General features: G+C 45.3%; 1 protein-coding gene and 1 long non-coding RNA gene across 8 annotated transcripts in view; one reads left to right on the plus strand and one right to left on the minus strand.

Moving 5' to 3' along the window:
* The window catches only part of LOC150049100 (uncharacterized), a 53,053-nt gene extending 33,693 nt beyond the window's left edge, over positions 1–19,360 (minus strand). The window contains exon 1 of the long non-coding RNA XR_016539017.1: positions 18,967–19,360. This is a non-coding gene — a long non-coding RNA (uncharacterized LOC150049100). The remainder of the gene's footprint in view (positions 1–18,966) is intronic.
* A 50-nt stretch (positions 19,361–19,410) lies between these two features.
* The window catches only part of Fgfr1 (fibroblast growth factor receptor 1), a 53,385-nt gene continuing 45,383 nt past the window's right edge, over positions 19,411–27,412 (plus strand). For 4 of the 7 annotated variants that reach the window (XM_090353899.1, XM_090353901.1, XM_090353904.1 and 1 more), the window contains exon 1: positions 20,089–20,170. The gene's annotated coding sequence lies outside the window, so the exon portion shown is untranslated. Of the gene's footprint in view, positions 19,866–20,088; positions 20,171–20,310; positions 20,410–27,412 lie in introns of those variants that run through there. The other 3 variants (XM_090353902.1, XM_090353903.1, XM_090353900.1) reach the window with 2 other exon arrangements.

The raw sequence follows: 27,412 nt of genomic DNA on the forward strand, positions 1-27,412 counted from the left end.
TTTTATTGTAATTAATAGAAGGTTACATTACATTCGCCAGATGGAAGGTGCATTACTTCACATACATTGATACCCTTTCTCATATCTTGGTCCCCATTTCCCTCCCTCCCATCCCCACCCTCAACATCAAATCTTATGGGAGCACATTTCATTGTTGAATCCTCACTGCAAGGCAATCCTCACTGCTGGTTTTCTTGGCAGCACTGGCATTTGAAGTTGGTAAGTAGGCAGGTACTCCACCACTGGAGTCACACCTTTGGCCCTTTTGGCTTTAGTTATTTCTTGAATAGGGTCCCAAATTTATGTTGGGCTGCCCTGAATCACAATCTTCCTATTTATGCTTCCTGCATAGCTGGAATGACAGGCATGTGTCACCATACACCAGCCTTTACTGATTGAAATGATGGTCTTAAACTTTTCTGCCTGAGTAGCTAGGATCATGAGTATGAGCCACAATGCCTGGGAACTTAGAACCTTACACAGGCTAATCAAGAGCCCCATGAGTGAGCCACACTCAGTCAGCTCTTCACTTTCCCTTTTTAGAAGTCTGAAGTCTCCCCTCATGTGTTTCAAAAGCACGGTAGGTAACTAGAAGTAATATGGAACCAGTAATTTCAAAAACCTTTGACCACTAGGTCTTGCAATGCTTTTAATTTAGTTGTAAGATTCAGCTTTCTCCCCATTTTACAGATGTGGAAGCTGAGACTCAAACTCAAGTTTAGAGAACTGTCACAGTAATGACCTTAACTGAATTTCTTATGTTGAGCATGTGAGCCAAATCTGCCTGATTCCAAAGCCCATTCATATCCTATTATAGGCTGGCTTACTGTTTTGTTTTATACACACATACACACACACACACACACACACACATATATATTACTATTTTGTTATATATATCTATATTACTATTTTTATTTATTAATCCAGATTGTTTTTTAGTAACGAGCCTAGAATAAGGGAAGCTTCTGAAAGAGGTTTTGTATGCCTGGTGGGGTACAGAGGGGTCCTTCCCCCTTGTTTTCTGGTTAGATGAAGAGGAAAGCTGATTAGATTACTACTGCACAATGAAAAATTTCACTAGAGCAACTAAGACTTTTTCTGTGGTGACTGGTGTCCTGCCTTCTCTCTATCAACACTTCTAGTCCAGAAATACCCACTTATGGCAGTATGGCTCAGCAGACCAGGGCAGTACCTTCTGGCTACAACACAAAGGTCTGATGGGGTCATTTTAAGCTGAAGGATCTATTTAGTCTTCATTGATCTGCATGCACACTGAGAGCCTATAAGCTAGCCAGGAAGACAGCCTCAAGAGCAGGGAGCACTCTGTCTCCGTGTGTGCGTGTGTGCGTGTGTGCGTGTGTGTGTGTGTGTGTGTGTGTGTGTGTGTGTGTGTGTGTGTGTGTCCAAAGCTAAATGTAACCTCTGTTTAAGACTGAGCTCCACCCTCCTGAATTGGGACAGTAAACACCAAGCTGTCAGCCAGCCTCAGTGCTGAGGGAAAGCTGGAAAAGCTTGCTGGAGAGAGGAAGTGGAAGGTTCTAACATAGGAAGAAATCACCCCTGTACTTTGACCTCCAGGAGCTTCAAATTACCCCCTTCTTGTCCTAAAGTGTCAGAACATAAGTCTTTTCCATTACAATCATGTCCCACAATTCAAGAAGGGAACATCTTTTTTTTTTTTTTTTTTGGTGTCGTGGGGCTTGAACTCTGGGGCTGGGTGCTGTCCCCAAGCTCTTCAGGTCAAGGCTACCACCCTACTCCTGGGCCTGGGCATTGTACCTGAGCTCTTCAGCTCAAGGCAACAGCCCTACCCCTTGAGCCTCAGTCCCACTTCTTCTTTTCTAGTGGTTAATTGGAGTCTCACAGTCTTTAGTGACTGGGCTGGCTTTGAATCACAATCCTCAGACCTCAGCCTCCTGAGTAGCTAGGATTACAGGCATGAGCCACTGCACTCGGCTAAGAAGCGAACATCTTTAAGCATGAGGGTTTGCTAATGCCAAACCTCTGTCATCTGAAACTTGGCCTCAAAAATTGTCCCTTCCACCATTAGCTCCTATCCTCTGTGGGCTACCTCTCAGTTTCAGTTGGCCACTATGCTCAGGCCATCCAACCTTTGTAGAACTCATTCTTCAATTGCATGGTTGAAAAGGTAGGGAAGTTACAGGACAAAGAGAAGAGATTCCCCACCACCACCACCACCTTAGGAAGTTTAATTTACAACAGATGAGCACAATGTTAAGCTGAGTAAATATAAAATTTATAAGCAAATACAAAACACAAAGCACATCTAAGATGGGGCAGATCTGAGCACCCTGTTTGCATGAGTCTCGTTTCTGCTTTTTAGGGTTGTCTGCTGAGGGGGGGACAGAACTTGTGAAGTAAACACATATCTCCCATATAAGGGGAGATCAGATATACCATAATGCAGAGAGTTGGTGGTGGCTGGTTAGAAGTGAGCCTGGCACAATGTGCAAGAAAGACAGACCCATAGAGACTGATGGATCTTTCAATTTCAGGGACCCTGTAATAATTGTCATACATTCCATAGATCCTGCTGCACAAAATCGCCAGCTTCAGAGCTCAATGAAAATAGACAGTTTGCAGAGGCTATTGGACCTGCTCTGTGACCTAGGACACATCCCCGGGGATTGATTGGACTGTTTTCTCATTGATCTAATTGATCAATGGTTTTTAAGTTTCAGATTTGTGCAATTTACTAAACACTTGAAGGGTGTGTGTGTGTGTGTGTGTGTGTGTGTGTGTGTGTGCACTGTATGTTGATAATCAGAATGAGACCCATGCTTTCAGGCAAGTGCTTTGCCTCTGAGCTACATTGTCAGTCCCCCCAAATATCTGCTCATAATTCTTTCCTTCCTTTCCTCTCCTTCCTTCTCTCTTCCCTTCCTTCCCTCTTTCCTTCCTCCCTCCCTCCCTCCTCCTTTTTTTCTTCCTCCCTCCCTCCCTCCTCTCTCCCTTCCTCCCTTTCTGTCTTCCTTCCCTTCTGCCCACTATAAAGTGTAGTTCTTGGAATTGAATCCAAGTCTTTATGCATGCAAGCAAACATTCTACCACTGAACCAATCCCAGGACACCGAGAGGCTAACTTGGGGGAAAAATCACAATCACTATCAATCTAAAAATTAGAGGGGGAGATAATTAGAATGCTCAGAAAAGCCTTTTTTCCCCCTAGTCCTGGAGCTTGAACTCGGGGCCTGAGTATTGTTCTTGGGCTTTCTTAAGGCTAGGGCTCTACCACTTGAGCCACAGCACCACTTCCAGCTTTTTTTGTGTTTGTGGTACCAAGAAATTGAACCCAGGGCTTCATGCATGCTAGCCATGCACTCTACTACTAGGCCACACTCCCAGCTCTTAGGACAATATTTTAATAGAATATAGCTATATGAGACAAATGTGGCAGTACACCCTGTAACCTCAAGAGGCTGAGAAAAGAGGTTCTGAAGTTAATGCATGTTGAATTTCATTTCTGTATTCTAAGATTCTGAAATGCTACAAGTCTATATCAATAATAAAGGCAGTTGGTTTAATCGTTTTAATAGACCCCCACCCCAAGGAAGCTGTACCTAGCACTAGATCAGCCAGGAGTTGGAGGGGGGATGCTTTTTGTTAAAACTGTCCCAGTGATCACAGAAACAACTTGGGGCAAGCCAGGTATAATGGCTCATGCCTGTAATCCTAGCTACTCAGGAGGCTGAGATCTGAGGATCACGGTTCAAAGCCAGCCCGGGCACTAAAAGACTATGAGACTCTTATCTCCAATTAATCACTAGAAAATGGGATGTGGCACTAAGCCTCAAGGGGTAGGACAGCACTCAGGCCCACAGTCCAACCACCACAAGTGAGGGGAAAAAAAAACTACTTGGGGGAGCAGCTCACCAAGCCACCTTAAGAGTGGTAGACAGACAGCTGCCCTGGCTGCAAGACTGTGGTGGGACTGTCCTGTGGAACTGTTGTCCAGAGACAATGCAGCCTACGTGACAGGCACTAATGAGTCTTCTCTGGAATGGCACAATGGCCCAGACTCTGAATAGGTCTCTCTTCTCAACAGCTACAGAGGCCAAGCTGCAACCTCCTCTCTTATTTAGCATCCTGCAGTTCTCTTCCCCTCTTGTTATCTTTGTCTTTCATTCACTTCAAGTTTCTTGTCCCCTTTTGACCCCTTTGTTCTTCAAGCCTCCTTTTTCTGTTCTGGTACAAAATCACCCTTCCATTATGGTAGGCAGATACACCATGGCTTGGAACTCATAGAAGAGCAACTATTTATCCACCATGAACTAATTCCCCCCTTTCTATTGCCTCCAGCCCCAAATGTGTTTAAATCATACATTCCTAAGAATGTGGGGAGTTAGAAAATCCTAATGAGAGAAAATAAAAAGAGGACACTAGTGATTCACGCCTATAATCCCAGCTACTCACAGGAGGCTGAGATCTGAGGATCCCTTTTGTTCTTGGTATGAGTTCTAGAGCTCGAACTCAGCGCCTAGGCATTGTCCCTTAGCTGTTTTTGCTCAAGGCACTCTACCACTTACACCACAACTCCACTTCCAGTTTTTTGGACTTCCTTGCTCTGGCTAGCTATAAACCACAATCCTCAAATCTCAGCCTCCTGAGTAATATAGGAGTGAGGCAACAATACCAAGCAAGTTTATGATACTCTTATCTCCAATTAACCTTCAAAAAGTTGAAAATGAAGCTGTGGCTCAAGTAGTAGAGTGCCAATCTTGAGAAATAAAGCTAAGGGACAACACCCAAGCCCTAAATTCAATCCTCAGTATAGAACTAATTAATTAATTAATTAAAAATAAATAAAAGGTCCCAGGAAGGCTGGGGTGTAGGTCATGGCAAAGCAGTTCTAGCAGCCCTCCTGCCCCATGTTTTTAAGAGTAGAATATGGGTTATTAAGGAACAGAGTAAAGATCCAAGACCAAGTCCTAATACCAGCAAAAGAGAGAGAGAGAGGAAAATCTTGTAAGGTCAGCTAATTGTATATGCTGCCATTCCCCCCCAAGTTATTTTAAAGTTCCATAAGAATGAGAAAAACATGAGGCCAGATGTTTGGCCTAGTGGTAGAGTGCTTGCCTAGAATGTATGAAGACCCTGGTTCAATTCCTCGGTACCACATACATAGAAAACAATCCAGAAGTGTTGCTGAGGCTCAAGTGGTAGAGCTCTACCCTGGAGAAAGTCCAAGGACAGGGCTCAGGTCCTGAGCTCAAGCCCAGGACTGGAAATAAATAAATAAGTAAATAAATAGAATGAGAAAAACATGAGTTTGTTACCTGGTATATCATATATGCATTTATTTGTTTATTTGAAATAAGAAAGGGAAGGGGGGAAAACAAGATGATTGGGAGGGGGTGGGGAAAGGGAAATGGGGACAAAAACATGAGAAGGGGTATCAGTGTGTGAGAAGTAATGCACCTACTATCTGGCGAATGTAACTGTAACCCCTCTATTCATTACCCGACAATTAAAAAAAAAAAAAGGAATGAGAAAAACAGCTTTTTTCTGAAGATTGGAAAAGTCTGACTCACAGATGCACAGTTGGCTACATTTGCCTTTCTATTTGAATTCTTCCATTTGCAGCAAACTGACCTAACCATGATACTAAAGGGCCTCTCCTGCCCATATCTTATTCAGGGCAACTCCTACTACCATCTGTGCAGCCTGATTGACTGGTTTTAGTTGCCAATGTAGCTGTAAGATCCTCTATAACCAGGGAGAGGCAGCTCAGTCACTGCTAGCTATTCTTCATCCCATCACCTCTCAGCCTGCCCTGCCCACCTCCTCTGACCTCTTGGGAATAAACACTATGGAAAAATCAGCCTGACTGAATGGGGATTATAGAGTTCTGTGTTTAACAAAATGTGGTCAGAAAATACTGAGGTTCCTCCTTAGCTCTCTGACAAATTCTCCAGAGGATAATGCCATTGAGGAGGGATGGAAATGGACCATTGGAAGAGGAATGGCATCAGTGTCTGTCCTGAAAAGAATAAGGGGGACAGAGAGCCAGCACTCTGTCCTTAGCTTAAAGGCTGTCCTTGAGCAATTTAATTCAAGGCTTGCATCTACTACTTGAGTCACAGCTCCACTTCTGGCTTTTTTGGATGGTTAATTGGAAATAAGAGTTTCATAGACTTTCCTGCCCAGGCTGGCTTCAAACCTTGATCCTCAAATCTCAGCCTCCTGAGTAGATAGGATTAGATATGTGAACTACCCACACCTGTCCTTCATTGTTCACCTGTCTTTCCTCATCTCAGTCTCTCATTTTTCTTCCTTTCTCTTTTTTTTTTAAATGTCGTTACTTGGGCTTGACCTCAGGGCCAAGCCCTGAGCCTCACACTCTCAATTGGCTTTTTTGCTCAAGGCTGGAGACCTACCCATTTGAGCAACTCCACTCTCCACTTTTTGGTAGTTAATTGGAGATAGGAATCTCATGGATTTTCTTTCCCTGGGCTGGTTTGAAAAAGCAATACTCAGATCTCAGCCTCATGAATAGTTAGGACTACAGGCGTTAGCCACCAGCAACACTGGAGAGTTGTGAGATGGGCACAATTGCACTGTCTAAAGTGCTGAGCATGGCCCGACATACAGCAGAGCTTACCAATCCCAGATTGCTCTGACAGAGCAATGCTAAACATCCCCATTGGAAGGAAGGCCTACATGCACTCTTATAAGCAGCTGATAAGAGAAAGATCAAGGAGGCAAGGAGGATAAGAAAGGACAAAGGTGGGTCTGGGTAGTAACCTTAGAGTGGCTCAGTGAGTAGCAAGCCTGGTACCCATACTCAAATGACTGAAGGATAAACCCAAACATAGTACAAGTTGTAACACTGAAAGATTACTAAGTCAAATCATTTGTAGGTTGGAGACTTCTCACATCCATTCTACACTTAAGGAAATTTTAACTCATAATGGCTCTCTGCTGAGCCTTAAAAATGGCAAAAGAAAAATGAAATTCATGTGATGAACAGCCCGAACCTTACCTAGTGCCCAAGAGAATATTGCAAAGTCAAAGAAAAAAAGGCTAAGCAGGCCTATGGTTATTTTGTATCTTTGCTTCAGGCTAAAGAAAGTCTCATTTAGGTCCTCCAGGGAGTTGGGAGTGTTAAATGCCTCCTGGAGCAGTATCACTGATTCTGCTGCACTTACTTTGTCCCAGGACTAAGTACTTTCAGCCAGCCTAACTCACTATCTGGATCAAGTTGCCCTTACTATCCCAGTGTGCTCCCCAGCAATAGATCTGTCATGGGTACTGTGTTCTTGCTGCCACCAACACATGATAATCTAATCTGAAAGGAAAAAGAGCTTGGAGTGTCTATAGAAACAAACATCATCAAACATCCTAGCTCACTTCCAGGGGGCTTCAGAAAAAAATGCAGGAAGGGAGAAGCCACAGTGAGTGGGATCATATCTGCAGATACATCTCTGAATCTCTGTTAAAGCCTTAAGAGCAGACTTCAAAGTCTCCAGGCTGCTGCAGCAGAGGAGACTGGACACTCCAGGTAGAAGAATAGTGACAAACAGGGAGACCAGGATATTTATCTTCTTGGATTGTTCTTTTGTCATCCCTATATCCAACATTTTATCCTTATTTTAAGAATGTTTGCTGCATTTAAAACCTTGATTTTTGAGTCACAGTATTAAGTTCAACTCTAATCTGGACAGATAATGACCCATATTCTATTCTTAAAAACATGGGGCAGGAGGGCTGCTAGAATTGCTTTGTCATGACCTACACCCCAGCCTTCCTAGGACCTTTCATTTTTTAATTAATTATTTAATTAATGCTTTATTGAGGATTGAATTCAGGGCTTGGGTGTTGTCTCTTAGCTTTCTCAAGACTGGCGCTCTATTTGAGCCACAGCTCCACTTCCAGCCTTTTATTGGTCAATTGGAGATAAGTCACACAAACTTTTCTGCCCAATCTGGCTTCAAAACATGATCCTCTGGAGTAGTTGGGTTTATAGGCAAGAGTCACTGGTACCTGGCTTTTCTGGATCCTTTGCAGGATGGAGGAAACGCTATCAGCCAAACAAAGTTTGGGATGGGACTAAAACTAGTAATGAATGAGAAGACTAAACTATTTCTTTAGTCACAATGCTCCTCATTGCTCTGCTCAAAACTTTGAAAGAGAGGAGGAGATGGAATTATAAGCAAGTGGAGGGTATGGAAAAGATAAATATAAAAACTAAACTTGAAACAAACCTAGCAGAAAGCACATTTGATTTGGAAGAATTTTTCCATTTCAATTCTCTATGGGCCTATTCGTAACAGAGATACAGTTTCTTAAAATACGTTTTCTGCACTTTCTGGTTGGGTCTCCTTTAAAAAAAAATGCCTTCTATACTTTTTCTGCCCCTGCTTCACATGAACTCATAATTCCTGAGTAGCACCTTCAGTGTGACCAGTGGAACCTGAGCAGCTGGAGTGACAATGACATCTAGTGACACCCCTAAGTGACACTGAGATTTGGGCCTCCTGCTGTCAGATTTAAGTTTTTTTTCTTCCCTACCACTCCACTCCATTTTCTCAGCTAGTACACATACACACACACACACACACACACACACACACACACACACACACACCCCACTGGATCACAAGACCTGACAAGGCCAAACTATTTCAAGAAAATGGCACGGGTGTGAATTCAGACTAGTACCAAGTCTCCTTTAAAACACACATTCAAACTATGAAAGGTTCTGTTTGGCTTGGTTGGAACTTTAAAAAAAATGAATTTTTAAAGAAAGAGCAGTTTTAAATTCCCTCCTGGAGACACAGTTAATCAAGAACAGCCTCTTTTCCTGCAGTGAAGTGGCTGGCCACAGAGGCTCTGGAATTGGCCTGTCTGGATTTGTCAGCCTGCTTCTATGCCTTACCACTTGCAGGACCAGTGAACCTCAATCTCTCACCTGTGAAATGGGAACTGACCTTAATACCTGTCACATTGTTGTGGAGTTTAATGAGATAGTTGGGCGGAAGGCTTTTGGTCCACTGCCTGTTCACAGTCAACATCTGTTAGACATTAGCTACTATGGCCTAAGACAAAACACAGGCACAACAAAAGTCTTAAGCAGAGAGATCAAACCTAACATCACTATTTGTATTTTCTACACACTTCTTAGAAAATAAGCTCATATGCTAGGAAACCTATCAGAGACAAACAAATGGATTTAGGAAGGCTAAAGTGAATTGTTGGCCTCTATCTAGCCTTAGCAAGCAGCTTCCTGGAATACCTAAAAGGACTTAACATAATGCTTCTCTAGATAGGCCTGAGAAATCCACCCCCCAATGACTTGGCAAAGAAATACCTACGGACCCCCTCCAGCTGCATATTGAAATCATATACAGGGCAATAGTAGGGCGACTGTCTATCCTGAGGGCCTGGATTTCATTCCCAGCAGAGAGAATGGGGGACATCACCAGGAGAAAGAAGAGAGCGAGGGAGGAAAAAAGAAGAAAGGAAGAAAAATGTAGCAAAGCGCTGTAGGAGAAGGCTTGTCTTTTTTTGGCTTGGGCAGGTCTTATAAAAGCAACCACAAGGTTGCTGTGCTGGCTGTCATAGAAAAAACCAGGTTTCAGTATACAGGAAAACAGACATCTCAGCCCTTCCAGATTAGACTCCCAAATAGTCTTTGTCAACTGAGAATTCAAAAGTTATCTCAGCTTCCATGTTCTCTGTCTTCCCTCCAGATAAGGGGCTATTTGTAGTGTGTCTGAAGTTGTGGTCAACATGAAGTGAGGGATTGGAAGTGTCTTGTGAAAATACCTAAGCGTAGCTACTTAAAGGTTAACAGAAGCCAGGTAAATGTCTCATACCCATAATCCTAGCTATTCAAGAGACTAAGATCTGAGGATCATGGTTCAAAGCCAGCCAGGAAGTAAAGTCCATGAGACTCTTATCTCTAACTAATTACTAAAAAGCTAGAAGTTGAGCTATTGCTCAAATGGCAAAGTGCCAGCCTTGAGTGATAAAGCTAAGGGATAGTACCCAGATCCTGAGTTCAAGCCCTAGTACCAGCACAAAAAGAAAAAAAATAGCAGAATGACTTACATCTTACTGGCCATTTCCTTATAAATCTCTTCACATCTAAAGATAAAATCCCAATACTCAGTGAAAACTGAGGCAAGCACTCTTACCACTAGGTCACGCTCCTGAGCCCCGAAAACTCATTTTTTTAAAAACTGCAATTATTACTATTACTATTGTTTTGCTGATTTCATATTCCATTCAGAAAGTTCAACGGTGGGCTGGGAGTTTGGCCTAGTGGTAGGTACAGTGCTTGCTTAGCATGCACAAAGCCCCAGGTTCAATTCCTTGGTACCACATACCTAGAAAAAAGCTGGAAGTGGTGCTGTAGCTCAAGTGGTAGAGCTCTAGCCTGGAGAAAGCCCAACAACAGTGCTCAGGCCCTGAGTTCAAGCCCTAGGACTGGCAAAAAAAAAAAAAGTTCAAAGGTGCCAATGGCTCACACCTATAATTCTAGCTACTTAGGAGGCTGAGATCTGAGGATCAAGATATGAAGCCAGCCCAGGCAGGAAAGTCCTTAAGAGTTCTCCAGTTAACCACCAGAAAAACTGAAGTGGGGATGTGGCTCAAAGGGCTGGAACACTAGCCTTGAGCGCAAAGCTCAGGGACAGGGCCCAGGAACGGAGATCAAGCTCCATAACCAACAACAACAACAACAACAACAACAAAAAGGTCAAAGATGCACATCATTTAAAAAAGAAACCATAATCATTTATGCAAGGCTCCTAAAGAAAAGCCACTATTAATAGCTTGATTAACAGACTTTTGTTTTAACAGAACATTAATATATGTTTGGGAGAGGGATAGGAAATACAGATGCATTGTGAAAATTTTAAATAGTGCCGACAGAGTATAGTCTAAAAGACTCCTTCCTGGGGAGTGGGAATGTGGACTAGTGATAAAAGTGCTTGCCTGGTATGCACAAAGCCCTGGGTTCAATTCCTCAGTACCACATACACTGAAAAAAGCCAGAAGTAGTGCTATGGCTCAAGTGGTAGAGCACTAGCCTTGAGAAAGTCCTCAGACAGTATCCAGACCCTAATTTCAAGCCTCAGGACTGGTAAAATAATAATAAAATAATATAAAAATAATAAAATAAATAAATAAATGAAAGCCTCCTTCCTACCACTGATCAGCTGTAGGTCAGTTCACCAATTGTGTGATTTTCCTGACATTTTGTACATAAACAAACAAAAATAGCTAGTTCTCTGTATACTCTGTATACAGGATTTATCCAAAAACAGAAATTGATTTTTAAAATTTGCACTTGTACTGAACATGTGCAAACATTTTTTCTTGTCTTAATTTCCTAGATGAGACAGGTGCTGGTGGCTCATGCCTGTAATACTTGCTACACAGGAGGCTGAGATTACAGTTCAAAGCCAGCCTGGGCAGAAAAGTCCATGACACTACCTCCAATAAACTACCCAGAAAATGCAGTAAATAGTACTGTGACTCAAGTGATAGAGCACTAGATATGATCACAAAGAGGCTCAGGGTGGGACCAGGAGTTTGGCCTAGTGGTTAAAGTGCTTGCCTAGCATGCATGATGCATGAAGGCCCAGGTTTGATTCCTTGGTACCACATACATAGAAAAAAGCCGGAAGTGGTGCTGAGGCTCAAGTGGTAGAGCTCTAACCTTGAGAAAGTCCAAGGACAGTGCTCATGTGCTGAGCTCAAGCCCAGGACTGGCAAAAAAACAACAACAACAAAAAAAAAAACAAAAAAACAAAGAGGCTCAGGGACAGTGCCCAGACCCTGAGTTCAGGCCCCAGAAGCTGTAAAATAATAATAATAACAATAATAATAATAATAATAACTCCCTAGATTATTTAGTATAAAAACTAATGATGTGTGGGATATAGCTCAGAAGTAGAATGCCTGGGACTGGGAGTGTAGCCTACTGGTAGAGTACTCCCCTAGCATGCATGAAGCCCTGGGTTTGATCCCTCAGTACCACATACACAGAAAAAGCCAGAAGTGGCACTGTGGCTCAAGTGGCAGAGCACTAGCCTTAAGCAAAAAAATGTCCAAGGACAGTGACCAGGCTCTGAGTTCAAACACCAGGACTGGCAAAAAAAAAAATGTATGAGCTCCTGAGTTGAATCCTCAGCACTTAGAAAAATAAAAAGCCAGTATGAAGTCAGTTGTTGTTTTTTTAAAGTCAATATGCATATCATTTATATTGCACTGAGTATTCTCAGTAAACTAGAGAGCATCTGAAATATAGGTTATATGCAAACACTATGTCACTTTATGTAAGAGACTTGGGCATTCTTAGATTTTTGGTCTTTAATCACTCTCAGATACTAAAGACAGATGTGTTATGTACATGCAATAATAATGTATTATTTGTCAATAGAAAGCATTAGATGCAATATGTCTGCCCATCATCGGCCCAGTCCACAGGATTCTAGGTGAAATAACTTATGTATTCCCATAATTGCAAAACTGGTAATCTGTTAAACCATTATGATATATCAATTCAGGGAGGCAAAACAACAATCTTTGTATTATATGTAAAACAGATAACTTGTATAAAACATATAACATACAAACGCACAGAGATATCACCAAATATACAGTACATGCAGTCTTTCTATAGATATGCAAGAGCATCTGTATAATTGACAAAAAAGAATAACTGGATTACAATATATAAAGTACAAACCTGTTAAATGTTGATATATTTTATCAAATGGTTCCCAGAGAGGTTATCTGATCCATAGTGGATTTGAGTGCTTATTCTCCCATCACTAACATTTCCAGTCCACTCTTTCTATTATTATTATTTATTTTGTGGGGGGGGGGCATGGGGCTTGAACTTGGCCTGGGCGCTGTCCCTGAGCTTTTCAGCTCAAGGCTACGGCCCTACCCTAACCCAAGCCCCGCTTCACTATAAGAGTCTCAGGTCCTTTTGTGCCTGGGCTGACTTTGACCTCAGTCTTCTGAGAGTAGGTAGGATTACAGGCATGAGCCACCACATCAGCTCTTTTTATTACTTTTAAGTACCTGTGCTAGGAGTTTCAAGTCAACTCAGCAATATATGGGTACAATGCATCTTGATGAATATAATCCATCATTCTCTTCCATTTCTCCCAAACCCATCTACCCCATCAAGTTACCTGTTCCATTTTCATATATGCAAATTGAATATTATGACTGTATTTTCCCACCATTCATGCTCTCCATTCATCTACCCTCCTTCCTTTTGACTTCTCCGCTCTGTAGTATTCATTTTGTTAAAGTGTAAGTTGTTTGAAGGAATTTCACCATTTCAATCCTCCCCTGCATGTACTATTGTTTAGTCAGTATGTTTATGCAACATATATATATATATATATATCTCACTTATTTAACCTAAGTAAAAGAGATTATGTTTGTTCTCTTCCTCTCTGACTCCATTCACTCCAATATCACCAAAAGTTCTTAAGGACACAGGGGAAAAAATCATCTGCAAATAAGTTAGCATATCTGATGGACTCCACTTCAAAGTTCAATCCTCTGGGATCCCAGTCTAACCCTGAAACTTTGATCTCAGTCCCTGGGCCTAGAAGAAGCCTCTGAACTGGGTCCTCTCCTCCTGGGGGCTTCTTAGAAATGCAAATTTCCCACTGTTTTGTCACTGCCTCTTCTATCACCTCTTCAGTCTCTAGTCAGATGCTGAATGAGTGGCTTTAAGCTGGTGTGGGGAGGGAGGGAATTGAAGTCAGGAGGAAAGGAGAATTAGGGGAACCCTGAAGAAATGCAAAGACAAAAGGTCAACTTGTTTGCTACTAGTATTCTATGAGAAATGAAAAGCCTAGACTAGGTACAATGGGCCTACAGATCTGCTGAGGTTTTCCAAAGCCTCCCTAGCTTCCCCATTAATGATCTTATTTTGTTCTTGTTTCCCAGTAAAAACTACAACAAAAAAGGCTGCTTATCTTGGGGTACAGTAAAGAGGAAGATTAGTGTGGAAAACTTATCCTAATTTGCAGCTGGTGTTTCAGAAGACAGAATCCACAGATGCAGGGGAGCAGGGAGTGACACTAAAAGCTACAGGTACCTCTGAAAGAGATGTCCCCAACCAAAGATAAGTTACTAGCCTCAAAAAGTAACAATGGCTATTAATTGAGCACCTACAGTGTATAAGGCACTATGCCCAGGCTTTCTAATTCTCTCACTTAATCTTTTCAACATTCCCTAGAACAATTACCCTTGTTCCTTACTGTACTGAGGAGACAACAAAGTTAATGAGCTCACCCAAAAGTCTATAGGTCAAAGCTTACACTCAAAACTGGCCACAGAGACTAAATCATTCTGGGAAGCTTTGATGCCCACCTCATCCATGTCCTAACATAGGGTCTCTGGAGCTTGCTTTCCTCAATTATTTCAGATTCTGGATTTTCATGTTTGTCATCTTTCAGGATTCAGGCATCACTTCCCCTATGAGTCATATTCTTTCCTAATCTCTTCCCCCCAAACACTGCAGATGCCCCTGGGTGTGGCTGCCTTTAATGGACCCACAAGATCTTGAGCCCCGAAGGCTGTGGCCCTGCCTATTTTGTCTTCAGATCTACTGTCCCCAGAACACACAAGTGCCCATCCCTTGCCCCAGAGCTCAGTGAATAAATGTGGTGTGGCAGCCAGACACTAAGTTGTGGATCCTGTCTGCTTGTTTTCCAACTCCCAGTGGGTAGAAGAAAGTGAATGAATGTTATTTACAAAAACATCAAGCCAAATAGGACCCTCCCTTCCCCAACATGCTGAAGCTGTGCTGGGAACAGCCAGGGGTCACCAAATGGCCGCCAGATGGTCACTGGCTGCTGCTCCCAAACTCCTGGGGCCTGGGGCAAAAGGCCCACCTGCTTTCAGGGACCTATGACTGATCTGCTATTTTAGGGGAAGTCCAGGCAGTTCCCGCCTCCTAGTTCCCTCCTGCCATGAGCTCAGAAGCCCAGACTCGTCATTGCAACCATCTCAGGAACCCCAGTGGGCTGGACTGGGCAGGACAGTGACAGAGTAGACCCAGCCAGACTAGGATCAGTCTCTTCTTCCTTTACTTCTTCTGTGACTCGGAGGCTGGAATCTGTAGTGCAGACCTTGTGTGTGGGGTGCTCATCTCTCAATAACTAAGATGAGAGGGAGCAGGGCTTGCAGGGAATGGGACCCCTTCCTTCCTCCCTGGGAGAAGTGGGAGGACACCCAAAGCCTGAGGAAGAGGGATGGATGTGTGCAGTCTTTCCCAACAAAGGGGGCTTAGCAGGCTTCAGGGAAAGCTCAGTTTCCCTCAGCCTCATTCACTCACCACCATCCCCTTTGCCTACAGATCAAGGAGTCCACAGGGGGCCTTTGTCCCCCCCACACACACATGCACGTGCGTGCACACACACACACACACACACACACACACACACACACACACACACACACTCACACAACCGGGCTTCCAGGCTTGTGTCTGTTTGCCCCCCCCCCACCTCCCCTGCCAAATCATGCCTGGCTGCTCCAGACCCTTTGTTATCTATCTCCCAGGAAAGACTGCATTTCTGGATGTGGAGGCAGAGTGTCCACAACCCTCCAAGCTATACTGCAATCACCTAGCGCTGCTGAACCCTGCAGCCTGAGCATTTGAGCTGCTGGGAGATGGGAGTCAAGCCACAGTCTGCAAATCCAAAAGAGCAGAGGCAGGAGGAGAATGGGAAAAGAAGGCAACCCAGGCTCTATTATTTAGGCCAGGACTAAGAGTGGCCCATGCTGCCTCTGGCTTGCTCACCTTCTCCAGATCAGTCTTACCTGTTTCCCTGTGAACAGCTGAGAGAGAACAAGCACATTGGCTTCTCATGTTCATTTTGGTTTCTTGATAAACACAAGAACTGCTTCAGCCATGAGTCTATGCCTCTCAATACCAAATTGGTATTTAGATCTTTCTCTTTCTGTTTCAACCAGGACATATTCTTCAGCCTCATCTCTTGAGCATGAGATAACTACACAAATCATTCTGAATTAAAAAAGAAAAGAAAGGCACTAGCTGTTAACCAAATATTAGCAGGGCTGAGGATCAATCTAGGGCCTCAAGCATAATAGGAACTTGACTGCTGAGCCACATCTCCTGCACAGGGATTTTAAAGAAATAGGAGGACATCTCTGGTACACTCTCCTTTAGCAACACGGTGGCTAAGTGTCAACACTCAGTTCTGGATTTTCCATGCTTGCCTTTCCAATCAGATTCCCCGGAACTGTATCTCCTCCTCTGATAAATCAGGTTACCAGGTTATCCAGTTAACCCAGGTAACTTTGGTTATCAAGTCTCAAAACAAATGTATGGATGATAAACCTCCTGAGTAAAGAGACACAGGTGGGATATTTATGTCCTACCTAGTATGGAAGCCAGCTAGAGAGAAAGAGCAAAGAGCACAAAACAAAATCTAACTAAAAACAAACAAACAAAGCTATGCCAAGCTGGGTTCTGACGATTCTAGCTACTGAAGAAGTTGAGAGCTGAAAATACTGGTTCAAAGCCAACCAGGGTAGAAAAGTCTGTACGACTCTTATTGCTAGTTAATCAGCAATAAGCTAGAAATGGAGGTGTGGCTCAAGTGGTAGAGCACCAGACTACAGTGTGAAAACCAAAGGAGAAAGTTCAAGAACTTGAGTTTAAGCACCAAGACACACGCACGCACGCGCGCGCGCACACACACACACACACACACACACACGCACTTCTATTAAGTATGAAAACAGTGGCTATATCTGGGGAAAAGTGCTTCCAGGGGACAGGGTATGGCAGGACACATGGGCCCTGATCAAAAGCCGAAGGGCTAAAACTAGAAGGGTATGTTCAGAAAAAAATGGCAGAAGTTCACTTATGCTAAGCATGAGCTTTATCAATGACTGAGAGACACTCCCACTTTTCTTCCTTTTCTTTCTTGCTTCCTGTTTGCTGGAAATTAAATTCAGGGCTATAGGAAATAAACACACATTCTCTCTCTCTCTCTCTCTCTCTCTCTCTCTCTCTCTCTCTCTCTCTCTCTCTCTCTCTCTCTCTCTCCCCCCCCCCTGTGTGCTTTGAAGTAATTGTGTACAGACTTGAACTCAAAACCTTGCATCTGCTAGTCAGGCAATCTACCACTTGAGCCAAATTCCCAGTCTTTTGTTCTAGTGTGTGTGTGTGTGTGTGTGTGTGTGTGTGTGTGTGTGTGTGTGTGTGTGTGTTGGTACCAGTACTTGAACTCAAGGCCCTGGGTACCCTTGAGGGTTTTTTTTGTTGTTGTTTTGCTCAATGCTAGTACTTTACCTTTTGAGCCACAGTGCTACTTCTGGCCTTTTCTGTGTATGTGTACTGAGTAATCAAACCCAGGGCTTTGTGCATGCTAGGCAAGCTCTCTAACACTAGGCCACACTCCCAGCCCACCACCCCTCTTTTTATTGAAGTTAAGAGTCACATGGTCTTAGCCAGGTATTGATGGCTCATGCCTGTAATCCTAGTTACTCAGGAGGCTGAGATTTAAGGATCGAGATTCAAAGCCAGCTTGGGCACCTGAGCATGAAAATCCATGAGACACTTATCTCCAATTAACCACCAGAAAACCAGAAATGGCACTGTGGCTCAAGGAGTAGGGTGGTAGCCTTGAGCTGAAGAACTCAGGGTCAGTGCCCAAGCTCAGAGTTCAAGCTCCATGATAGACAAAAAAAAAAGTCACGTGGCCTTTTCTGCTAGGGCTGGTTTCAAACCTCAACTGTCAGACCTCAGTTTCCCGAGTAGCTAGGATTACAGGTATAAGCCAATAGTGCCTGGCCACTTTAGTCATTTTTTTCAATAGGATGTTCTCACACTGCCATTCTCCTCATTTCTCTGTTTGGCTGAGTAGCAGCTGGGTATAACCCTATGCCAATTACTATTCTCTCATCTGCTGCTCACATAGAGAAATAGCTTAGAGATTCTGTCTAACCTTTGGAGGGAGTGGCACAATCCAATTTAGCATTCCTGCTTCCATAACCTTTCCTGGCTGGGGTGAGGACAAGGGAACCTGGCTACTGTTGCCTCACTTCCCATAGTGACTCCTATTTGTGGAACACTTTTGGTGAATGGATTCTCTTGACAGCACCCTGAAGGAGACCAGATGGGTACTTCTGACTTCATTCTGTCAGCTGTATGGCTTGTTCAAAATCAAAATGTCTACAAGTGGCAGCTCAGATGGAAGTATCCTTCATACTCAGTGTGTGACATATTTCCTACCTTGCCAGTGGCCCCCAAACCCTGCATCACACATCATGGTCCAAACAGAGCCTTAGGAAACAAAAGATTCTTGGCTCCTTCTTGGGATAGCTTGGTTCCTCACATCTCAGTCCACCCACGATTGTGTTTTTTAGAGTCCCCCAGGGGACTCCTGTCTACCGGGATTATAGACGAACATGTTATATATCACACTGTGTAACGTCCCAGGGAGACGCCATTTGAGCCCCTCTGCCTGGATTGCATAGGATATTGGAGGTGCTGTGAGCAGACTCTGAATAACTGCCAAACCAACAGCGTATTTTTCCCACCACTCACTCTGTGTTTGCTGAACATTCACTGCAGGCTGTAGATTGGCAGGGTCCATCCCCACCCCTCGTCACCCCCGTGTACCAAAAACCTTGAATTATGAGGCTGGGGAAAGCTGAGATTCAAGGCAAAGGGCAATGGAGGAGGGAGGATGGGAAGGGGGGGAGGACAGAAGGAGGAGGAGGGGGGAGGGGAAGGAGGCGGTCGCCCTCCTCATGAAAAAGGAGCTTGTATTTATTGCCTGTAAATTACTCGCCAGCCTCTCACTCCTCTGTGCTACATGCAAAATATTATTAGCCCTGTGACATAGATAAGAAAACAGATACAGAGACTGAACATCACTTTCCCAGTGGCACAGACCACGTCAGAGCCACAGTGCCCCCTCACCTCATCTTCCCAACGGTTAATCTGTTCACATCCTGAAATTCGGGCACCCTGAAGTCGGTGGCCAGGTCGAGGGACAGGGGCGCCCACTGGCAGAAAGAAAGCAGGCTGCTGGACACTTCAGCTGGCTCCGGGCCTCCCCTCGCCAAGGCCTGGGAACTACAAGGCCCAGCAGGCCGTAGCAGGGGAGGGGGCGGGGGAGGGCGTGGCCAGCGCGGGTGGGAGTGAGTCGGAGCCCTGGCGCCTCGCCGGCGCAAAGCGCTCCGAGGCTCCTGCGGGCATTGGTGCGGCGGCCCGGGCAGTGGGCGGCGGCAAGCGGGAGCCCAAACGCTGGTCCAGCCGCAGAGTGCCGGGAACCAGGACTGTGTCCGGAGCTGGGCAGCAACGTCTGGACAAGCTCGAGGCTGTGTTTAACGCATTGCGGCCACCTCGCGTTCTAGGGCCCCAAGCACGCGCGCCGCAGCTGGAAAAGCCGCGGAGACCGAGGACTTTTCTCCGGTCGGAGGGGCGCCCGGTGGGGGCGCAGCGGCCGTGTGCTGCAGTCGGGCTCGCCGCGGCGTCGGAATCCCCGCCGGGCGATGGAGCCGGGTCTGCCCGAAGCGTGAGGCGCCGCCGCTCGGCTCTGGAGAGAGGGGGGCGCGAGGTCTGGAGACCCGGGGCGGCGGACGGGAGCCCTCCCCCCGCCCCGCCTCCGGGGCACCAGCTTCGGCTCCATTGTTTCCTCCCGGGCTGGAGGCGCCGAGCAAAGCCGGGAACGAAGCGCCAGCCGCGGGGCTCTCGCGACCCCGCGAGGACCCAAGCAGAACCCGGGGGCGACAAGCCGCAGAGGGGAACGCGGGCACTCGCCCGCCTTCCCAAGCCACGGCGAGCTCTCCAGAGGCGGAACCGCTGCGCCAAGTGAGGTAAGAGCCGCGGCGCCCCTAGATCCGGGGCGGGCTTGGCGTCCCGAGCGGCCCCCCGCGCCGGAGCCTCCAAGCCGCGCGCTGCGCCCGCAGCCCCGCCGCGGTCGGCGCCTCCCTCCACTCCTTCCCCGCCCCTCCACCTCCGGGCTCCCTCCCCGGCGCCCCCTCCCGCTCTCCCCTCCCTCCCCCTCCCTCCGCCGGCGTCGCCTGCTGCGCCCCTTCCCCGCGCTGCGTCCGCCGTTCCTCCTGCCGCCCAACTTTTCCGCCAAGTCGCGCTCGGGAGCTGGCGAGGCGCCGGCTCCGTTGTGAGTCCGGGAAGGGACCGGGTGGAGAGAAGGTGGCGGAGGCCCTGGGTTCCTTCAGTTCCTCGAACTGGGGAGGGAATCTGGAGTGGGCAGCGAGGTTGTGTGTGTGTGTGAGTGTGTGCGCGCGCGTGTGCGTGCGTGTTAGCGCGCGCGGGTATTGCATTCCACTCCATCTCTTTCGGATCCCTTATGAGGATATGAGGATTCTCCCGTTTCAGCAACTAGCTTTGCGCGCAACGGTAAAAACCTGAGATTTTCCCCCCTCCTGGGAAGAGTGGGGTCCGAGCTGGGGGCGGATGGACGGGCGCCTGAAGCGGAGGGGAAGGTTAGCTTGTCTTGGAATAGGTTTTGTGAAGGTGTCGTCACCAAATGGCTGGGTCTGCTGGAGCGGAGAGTGAGCAAAGATTCTTGTTTCTGAGGGGGTTGGGGTGATGTTTTACTTAGAAGGTTTCCGAGCGGGTCGGAAGTTTGGAGAAGCGGAGGGTGACGGGCGGGTGCTGTGAAGCCGCGGCGGGGGGCGGGGGCCGCACATTCCCACTCAGGCTCTTGGAAGTGGGGGAAGGGACTACTACGGTTTTCTCCGGTGAGGTTCTTTCGGCAGCGGTGCTGGTTGCGTTTCTGGCCCTGACCCCTCTGCTCCCCGCTGTCCCCCAACCCCTGCCTGTCTGGGCGGAGATCAGAAAGAAGCAGGAATTTAACTTTTGCAGAGAAATAGATCGACACCATCGATGTGGTTTGAACACGGCAAGTACTCCCTATCAGACACCTAGGCACTTTTTGGGGGAGGGAGAGAGGGAGAACCTGCTTCTCGTTGCCGAGCCTAGAAGAAGCTGTTAGCCCATCTTTGAAAGGCATTTCTACGTCTTCTCCCCCCCCCCCACCGGGCCTCCATTTCCCAGATGTAGCGGCCGCATCTGGTTCCGTTTCACCCCACACGGGCACACCGCAGCCACATTATTACATCCCTCTTCCTCCCCCTCCCCCTCTCCTAAATTAAAACTTGAGATTCTTTAACTTATCCTTACCACCTCCCTCCTCAGAATTTCCTGAGACTTGGTGATGAGGCTTTGGGATTGGGAGAGAAAAGCTTATTCTAGATCCCAAGTTATTTAGGACCCCACCAAACGACTTCCTCTGTCGCTTGTGGAGGGCGGTTGGGGTGCTTTCTAGGTCGTGCCAAAGAGACCTTGGGAAATGGTGTCGAGATTGTGGAGGATATCACCGGCAAATAGTTCATCTGCTAACGGTGGCCTCTTTGGCCTTGGGTCTGACCTGGCTGTGGACCTGGCAGATGTTTCTAGAACCAAAGCATTGCCTTCTCTTCTCTTTAATTATAGCTGGAGTTGAGGGCGCGACTGCCGGGGTGCGGAGTTCGCTGGCCCTTCTCGCGCCGCCCCTGTCTGGCCAGCCTGTCTCCGGGTCCGTTTTGCACCCTCCCTGGAGGGACCTGGGCACACAGGTGGGGCTAGTGGCAGGGCTATGGCTGTCAGAGAGGCCTCTCTGGGTGTTTTTCGGGTGTTCTTTGGGTTGCCGTCGTCAGAAACTAAAACGAGCTGTTGTACCATTTAAATAACGGCTACAGGTTTGAAAGTAGGGTGAAGGTGCAGTGTTGCTGTTGTTTGAAATGTGCTTTGAGGCCGGAAAGTATTTCAGGGTCCAAATTTGTGGCAGGGCAGGGAGAGTTGGTTCTCCTGCTTTCCAGTCTCTCAAATTGAAAACACTTCTCTGGTTTCCTTCTTGGGTCGGTAGTTTGGGAGGCTGTAATGAAATCGCACTTTCTCTAGACATGGTAATTAAGGTGACTGTTTCCTCTGCAGATGTGCCCTGCCCTTTATACTCCCCCCACACACCAGTGTTTTTTGTTTCACTATCTAAATTGTAGAACCTGTGCTTTGAGACTCTTTAGCAGAAAGTGACCATTTTCCTCCCTTGGCCCAGACTCCTGATTTCCTTTCTGAGGCTTGTTTAAAAGCTAAGTAGCAGGGCTCCTGGGACAGGCCATGGCCTGGCTAATTACCCCATGCCTGGGTCATCTCTTCCTTTCAGTGACCGAAGGCCAGCAAGCCTGGCCATTGCCCGATGTCTGCCCTGATGGCTTGCCTCTCACTCTAATGACTTGTTTACATATTTCCCCCCAGTTGGTTGGGAGAAGCTCCAGGGAGGCTGCTGCTCTAGTCGGGATAGTTATATGCTGCATCAGTGACAAGCTTCTTGAAATATCTGTTGCATTTACTCTTAGTCATAGCTGAGTGTCAGCTTTTTAATGAGGACCATCCGGATTGAGAGCCACTGGGACTCAGACACTCACATGCCAGCAAGCGGAAATGTCCATTTCTGAGGAGTTCTCAACCATGTGGATTTAGGCCACAGTGAGCACCACTGCCTTTGGTTACAAAGTGAACAACTTAGGATACTGCTTTTCCTTGGCCTCTGGCAATGGAGGATGTTAGAAAGTTCTGTTTAATACCCTTAGAATAGCAAGTGAAGCCCCTGGACAGGAAGAAATAGAGGAGCATCACAGATGACCTCCCTCCCTCCCACCTTGGTGGAAAGGGATAGAATACATCTAGGCATCCCTAAGCCTGGGCTGGTTCTGTGAATTAAGCATTGGGTAGGCAGATGCAGTCTTGAGGACCAAGGTAGTAAATCCATGTGGTTTTGCTTTCAGTGATGTGCTTTTTGTTCATTTGAGGTATTGACCTGAAACAAACCTCCTAAAATAGGAGATTTATTTGCTCTTGTGTATATAAGCAGCCAGCTTGGGGTATTAGCAGCCAGTTTCTCTAAAGGCTGTTTTTCTTGCCTTCATTTTTTGTAATTTCTTTAATCAAAATGGCTGTTAGTTCAAAAGCTTCCTAGGAAGTTTAAGCCTGTTGCTGTTGGTGGAAAGGGAGTTATATAAGATTTATTCCAATGTCTTGTTCTGAAAGAGCCTTACATCACTTGAGATGAGTTTCATTTCCTCTTGGGAAATTTGTCTTCCCATTTGTCTTCCCCAGGGCTCTGTAAAAGGTTTGAATGCACTAGGGATGGTGGGAGTCCAGATGTAGAGCTTTAGAAAAGACTCTGGTGTTTCCAAAGGGGATTAAATACCAGGCGTGGGCTAGGATATTTGTTTTTCCTCTCTAAGGTTAGATCTGCCTTAAACAGGAATTCTCTCCTTACCACCATCCTCGCAGTAGGAAGCTGTGTTTGAGTCCATCCCAATCCTCTAATAAAATAATACTCATGAAATAAAAGAACCCAAAGAATATGGTAGTATTGTCCCTGTCTTCACTAGGCATGTTTCTAAATTATATGGTACTGTTAGTGTTTTAATTTATTGGTGGATTAGAGATTAAAAAAAAAAAAGAATAACCATTTGAGACTGGATCTCTTTTTCCAGGCCGTCCTCCTAAGTGTTAGGATTACAGGCATGCACCATCATACTTGGTGATGGCTAATTTTTATAAGCCTCTCATTTGTATGACTATTCGGATTTTTTTTTTTTTGCTGTGATTCAAACAATTGGCATTGCCTTTGGTCTACCTAAAAATTTGTCAGCAGATCTGCGTAAGTTTTTTTTAAAGTGTTTGTTAAAGTACTTAAATTCCCCTTCATCATGGAGTAGAGATTACTCCTTCTTCCCCAAAGTGAACATCTTTAGCTAAGTAGTTAGTAAGACTTATTTTCTTGAATATATATGTAATATATAGTCTCCCCACCCCAGTCCTAGGGCTTGAACTCAGGCCCTGGGCACTGTCCCTAAGCTTCTTTTGCCCATAGCACTTACTAACTATAAAAATGTAGCTATCGATATAAAAAACAGGTGTGTATGTATATATGATACTCTTTTGGGGTAGTTGGCACTGGGACCTGAACTCAGGGCCTGCATACTGGCCCCTAGCTTTTTTGTTCAAAGCTCATGTTATAATAGGTCCAGGAGTTTGGCCTAGTGGGTGGAGTGCTTGCACAAAGACCCAGGTTCGATTCCTTGGTACCACATAGATAGAAGAAGCTGGAAATGGTGCTCAGGCCCTGAGTTCAAGTTCTGGGACTGGCAAAAAAAAAAAAAAGATTTAATTGGAGATACAAGTCTCCTGGACTTTCCTGCCTGGGCTAGCTTCAAGGCTTTATCCTCAGATCTCATCTTCTAAGTAGTGAGACCACTGATATGCCTGACTTATATGATATTCTTGAAGAATATACAGGTTGAACATTTTTAATTTATAAATCTGAAATGCTCGTATCTTTCACTCAAAAGGTTTTGATTACAGACCATTTTCTATTTTGGATTAGAAATACTCATTTGGCAGAGCCTCTGCAAAATATTCTGAAATCTGAAAATCTTTGGAATCAGAAACACTTCTAGATCTAGGCATTTCAGACAAGGGACTTTCATCCTATATTAGTTTCTTTAAAGTTGGCTCTTTAGTTCACTTACCCACTCAGACAGTTAACAACTATGTTAGCACTTCCATTGGCATCCTGTGTTCTGAGAGTATTGACAAGTAAAGGAGGTAGAAGCCCTTCCCTGAAGGAGCCTACTATTTCACTGAGCGGGAAGTATGTGGGGAATGATAGGTAAGGGCACACAAGATGATCTAAGTGCCACAGGACAGGGTTTAGTAACGTACTTTGTGAATGTTAAGGAATGAGATTCACCCAGCTGGTAGGCCAGAGAAGGCTTTGCAGAAAAGACAGTTCTCTAGGTGGGGCTCAGAGAATAGAGGAGACCCAGTCTCTTGTAGCCGGAAAAAGCAAAGAAATGCTTCTGTGATGCTCCAGGAATGACCTCCAGCCTTTGGTGATGTGGTAAAATGCAGGTGCTTGTTTCAGAGTGTCCACTACAGCTGTAACATCCTGGCAGTGATATCACATATTCTAGTGGCATCATTTGAAGTTGAATAGATGAATCCACTTTTTGTTTTTGCCAGTTGTTGGGCTTGAACTCGGGGCCTGAGCACTGCCCTTGGACTTTTCTCAAAGTTAGAGTTCTACCCTTGAGCCACAGCACCACTTCCAGCATTTTTTTTTTATTCTGTTTATGTGGTGCCGAGGAATCGAACTTGGGTCTTTGTGCATGCTAGGCAAGCATTCTACCACTAGGCCAAACTCCTGGCCCTAACCACTTTTCAATTTGTTTAGATTTTTGTAATATACGTATTAATGTTTATTGTTACTTATTAACATTTCTAAAGTATGATTTAAAATACCATTAATACAAAAAAATTGAAGTGAGATTGAACCCCTGGCCTCCTCTACCACTGAGCCACAATGCCAGACTTAAAATGAAAAAATGAAAGTATTTTACATTTCTTTGTGCATCAGATGTTAAGGATCAATGTGTTTCTGTTATTTCTAGCATATTCCAATTTGGCTGCCACATTTTAAATGCTCAAGAACCACATGTGGCTAGAGGGACTGACTAGGTCTGGAGTGTAAAGTGTGAAGATGGAGGGTATAAAAATACCTTTGTTTCATTCTTTTTGTTCAGTACTGGGGCCTTAGAAAGCTAGGAAGGTCAAAGGTAAGTTTATCTTTCCAGAATACCACCAAGGAGTGTTTATTGTTACTCCTCATCTAGTACTTAAGGGAGGAGAGCAGACATTTCACCATGCTGCCAATTTGATCCTCATAACCATTTTGGCCCCTCCAACAATTGGGGAACTGAGGCTAAGGAAAGTTAAATCACTGTCCAAAGATGGGAGAATCATGTAAATGGGAGAAAAGGTGTTTGATTGTTAACTTCCTCCAGAGAACAGGAAAATGAAGACTTGGTTCTGAACTTGTCATCTAATTTTCCTTGCATTATTTTTAGGCAAGGAGAGTTGTTGATATTCATAGAATCGTTATCTTAGGAGGACTGGGAGTTTGGCCTAGTGGTAGAGTGCTTGCCTAGCATGCATGAAGACCCGGGTTCGATTCCTCGTTACCGCATACAAAGATAAAGCCAAAGGTGATGCTGTGGCTCAAGTGGTAGAGCTCTAGCCTTGAGGAAAGCCCAAGGACAGTGCTCAAGCCCTGAGTTCGTGCCTTGGGACTGGGGAAAAAAAAGAAAGAAAGAAAAAGAATCTTTCTGTTAGGGAGAGATGCACTTTTCTACCTGACCCATCTCTACATCTTCTGTTGGATGGACTCTTAAGAGAGGAGACACATTTTCTTCTACAGAAACACTTGAGAGATGTTGGTAGTACTTTCATGTGTGCTGTCATCATTCCTCATAACCATCTAGGATGTAGGCAGGGCAAATATTAGTGTCACACTGCCCTGCCAATGTAAAAACTGAGATACCACATTCTCCTTGGAAGGAACACCTAGGCATGTTGGGCTCTGAATCCCAGAAGAGATGAAAAGCCTGATGGGGAGCCAGCTGCAAGGTCTGTGGGGAAGCTGATGTGTGCACCTGTGAGGCTATAGTCACATCTGTCAAGCTGTGAAGGAAAGAAGCTGTTCCTCAGGGCTTTTAAGAATTCATTAATTAGTAGAAAGAGAAGGAGGTGAGCTGGCAGTCCCCAAGATCCCAGGCAGCATGTAGATTAGAATGCTGTCACTGCATTTTCTGTAGGTGTGTGGAATGGGGTAAGTGCCCACTCATTCTAGGATGGTTCTAGGAGGCTGTGTATTCTTAGCATCCTTGTTTTATAAATGGGAACCTTCAGACCTAGAGGGGTAAGAGTGGGGAAGAGGAGGGATTTTTGTACCTTTTTTGGCAATGAGTTTGAGGGAAGCTGCTAGCTGCATTCCAAGTATACAAACTCCAGGGCTAAAAGAAGACAATCTGTAATCAGCCTATACCTGTAAGGAGATGTCAGTAGTAAGTAGGCTTTTCAGAGGACAGGGTGACCAAGTGGTGCTGTAAGCTAATCATCTACAGTTCAACCAGTTACTTTAAGATGACATCCGCCTTTTGGGGATACAAAGTCCATTTAGTGTTCTGGTGGTTACTGTGCCTGCATTGGTTTGGTGTGTTTTGGGGCTGTAGTAACATGTGAATTTAGGAATTGTTCTCCAGTGAGCTTTGCTTCTTTCTATACTAGATTTGAAATTGTATCCACCTTGTATCCTAGATAGCCCATCTGAGATCTTCCTCTAAGGTCTTCCTGTCCACCAAAGGAATAAGAAATCAAGACTCTTTACTTCACAGGTAAACTTGAGTCTGAGTTTTTTCTTTTTCCTTTACTGGTGGTTTTCTGTCTTTTGAGTTTTTTTTTTTTCCCCCAGTCCTGGGGCTTGAACTCAGGGCCTGAGCACTGTTCTTGA

This window comes from Megascapheus bottae, chromosome 20, assembly GCF_031878675.1.
Source record: "Megascapheus bottae isolate mThoBot1 chromosome 20, mThoBot2.hap1, whole genome shotgun sequence".
Lineage (NCBI taxonomy): Eukaryota > Metazoa > Chordata > Mammalia > Rodentia > Geomyidae > Megascapheus > Megascapheus bottae.